The following is a 3,374-nucleotide window of genomic DNA, read 5'->3' as shown; positions in this document are numbered from 1 at the left end:
GCGGGTGGCCGCCCGGGCGGCGACGGAGCGAGCGAATGCGGCGACCGAGACTCCATCGGAGCAGGCGGCCACGGAGACGGAGGCGGAGGGCACGCATAGCCGGCCTCCGCTGCTCGCCATCCCCCTCCACACCCTGGACCCGGACATCCCGCTGCCCACGGCGGAGGAGATCACTCCCGATCAGCCGCCGATGCAGAGGGACGAGCTCTTCGAGGTGTTCGCGGAGAGGACGCCGCCGGCAGCGCCAGCCGGAGCAGGCGAAGGCGGCCAGTCATCGGCGGTGCCGGAGGAGCCGGCCCGGGCCGCACCCGAGGCCGGAGCCGGTCTTGAAATTGAGCTGGCGGCGAGCCAGCGCGCCGGAGGGGGCACGGCCCCGCCGGACCCGCGCCGAGCCACGGGTGCCGACCAGACGGCAGACGCCTTGGAGGCGGCCAGCTCCGCCACGTCCGGGTGGACTCCCAGCGGAGGAAGCGGCGAGCTGAACGTGGCGGCCCAAGGGATTCGGAGCCGGCTGCAGGCACAGGCCGGCCTCCTGAGGCAATTTACTCAGGAGTTTCTGTCGACGCGGTCCGCAATCCGGGTAAGCTCTTCTTTTTACTTGTCGACCGCTCTGGTCCTTTGATTTTTTCCATGGGGGCGCGCTAGCGCACCCACTGGGTGTAGTCCCCGAGATCCGGGCCGACTGCAGCACAGTCGGGTCGGATCTTTCCCGACGACTATCTTAACTCTGTTTTCTGTCTGATTTTTAGGATTATCACAACTCTCGTGCCGCCGCCTTCAAGTCCCAGGCTCGGGAGCTGAGCTGGAGGACCGAAGACCTGGCCAGCAGCCGACGTAAGTGTATTGCTTTTATCTGTTTCTCGTGGGGGCGCGACAGCGCACCCACTGGGTGTAGTCCCCGAGATTCGGGCCGACTACAGAGCAGTCGGGTCGGATCTTCCTTGAGGACTTTTCCCTTGCTGACTTTTTCTCTTTGTCTTTTGCTCGTGCAGAGGCCAACGCCGACTTGCGGAGGGAACTCAGCGAAGTGTAGGCCACTCTTCATGCTAGGGACGCCGAGTACGCCGACTTGGTTCAGGAGCGCGACCGCCTGGTCAAGAAACTGGCCGACCAGGAGGAAAGCCATAAGGCGGCCCTGCAGAAGGCGCAGGACGGCGAGGCTGCCCTGAAGGCGGAGTTCGAGACCAGGGAGGCGAGCTGGGCCGAGACGCGCCAGGCGCTGGAAGAAGGCTTTGGCCGAATCGAGGATCTGATCGATGGTAAGCCGCCTTTCTTGCCCTTCCTCCATCCGCCGGCCGCCTGAGGTTTTGTTTTGACTTGTGCTTGCTTTCTTGCGCAGAATACTTTCTCGGCCACTCCGTCCTCGCCGCCCAAGCCATCGAGGCCCATCGCGAGGCGCGCCGTCAGGACGGAGTTGTTATTCTGCCGGATGCGAATCGAACGCTGTCGGAGCAGCTCATCGCCATCCAAGCGCGACTGCAGCCGGCCCATCGGCTGCTCCGCCGGCTCCAACGTGCCGGGGCGCAGGTGCTGGCCGCGCTCTGGCCCGGCCAGACGATTCCCCGCACCCCAAGTCGGACAGCCGACTGGCTAGAAGTCGCAGTCGGCCGCTTCGAGGCTTGGAAGGCGTCCGCAGCCCATCTTGGAGCCGGGCGTGCGCTGGAGTTCGTCCGCGCATGGTACCTAGGGCTAAGCCTGGACCAGCTGCGGACTTGGCGGTTGGAGGCCGACGCGGAGCTGGAGGAGGTGCGGTCGGCGATCGCGCAGCGCGCCTCGACGAACGCCGAGTGCACCGACACCAGCGTCTTCGCGCCGGAGCTCAATGATGATGGCGTCGCCCAGCCGGAGGAGTGGTTCGGGCTGAACCCGGCGGAAGGCGAGGACTCGGCCGAGGAGATCGCCTCCAGCGACGAGGGCGAGGACGACGAGGAGGAAGACAGCAAAGACGCCGAGCCGACTGGTGAGACGGCCGACCGCCCTCAAGCCGACCGTGCCTCCAGCAACGAGCCACGCGGGAGCGCGCCCTCTGCCGGAGGCGATGATCAGGCCGAAGTTGGCCAGCCGGCCGCTCCTCCAGCCGGCACGACCGCCTCCACCGCTCAGCCCGGCTCATCAGCGGCCCCGCCGGCTTGATCTACCGTCCCAGTTGTGCCTGCTTTTGCTTTTTCAAACAATTTTAAGTTTCCGCAATTCCACCCACTGGGGGTGTATCGAACAATCTTGGATGTTGACCTCTCTGGAGGTCCTTTGTGTAAATATTAATGTATGCATGTGTTGGCTTCCATTCAAGTGCACTTTTTTATCCTTAGGCTTTTTCCTTTGCCGCCTTCCCTCTTTGGGAAGGCAAGTACTCGAGCTTTCTTGGATTTGAAGCAGACTGAATGTAAGCCGGCCGGCCGGCTACTCTGGTAGTCGGTCGGCGGGAGGCGGCAAGCCGGATTTTGTTATATATAAGCCCGTTAGTCCCTAGCCGTTTTTCGTGTGCGCACCCTTTCCGGCTTGTGACTCTTGCTAGCCGGGCAGTTGGTTCTTCGAACTGTGATTTTGGCAAGAGCCAAGCCTGGGTGTCGGCACATTACTTGTCTGACTGCGAGTAGGGCTCCTAATATAACTCTAGTCGGCTAGTCCCCGGGCCGACTCGTCGAACCCGGTGCCGGACAAAATAAATGAACAGGTGATATCATACGCATGATAACTTTCATTCATAAAATAAAGGATGGCAGTCCCCGAGTCCTCCTCGGGGAGCCTATTGTTTCGTGCTTAATACAAAAGTGGACATAATACATACTGCATTTTAACTGTAAAACTTCCGAAGAAGATTTGCATTCCATGGTCGCTCCGACTCCTTGCCGGAGTCGTCTCTCTTGCGTGCCTTCGGCTTCTGCGCGTCGATGAGGTAGTAGGCATCGTTGCCTAAAGCTCTGCTGACGACGAAAGGGCCTTCCCAGGGGGCTGCGAGCTTGTGCTGGCCGGCTGTTCGCTGGATCAGCCGGAGCACAAGGTCGCCCTCCTGGAAGGATCTTGGTGAAGGAAATATGCCCTAGAGGCAATAATAAAGTTATTATTTATTTCCTTATATCATGATAAATGTTTATTATTCATGCTAGAATTGTATTAACCGGAAACATAATACATGTGTGAATACATAGACAAACAGAGTGTCACTAGTATGCTTCTACTTGACTAGCTCGTTAATCAAAGATGGTTATGTTTCCTAACCATGAACAAAGAGTTGTTATTTGATTAACGAGATCAGATCATTAGTTGAATGATCTGATTGACATGACCCATTCCATTAGCTTAGCACCCGATCGTTTAGTATGTTGCTATTGCTTTCTTCATGACTTATACATGTTCCTATGACTATGAGATTA

The sequence above is a fragment of the Triticum aestivum genome, chromosome 6A, assembly GCF_018294505.1.
Source record: "Triticum aestivum cultivar Chinese Spring chromosome 6A, IWGSC CS RefSeq v2.1, whole genome shotgun sequence".
NCBI lineage: Eukaryota > Viridiplantae > Streptophyta > Magnoliopsida > Poales > Poaceae > Triticum > Triticum aestivum.
This window is presented reverse-complemented; position numbering follows the sequence as displayed.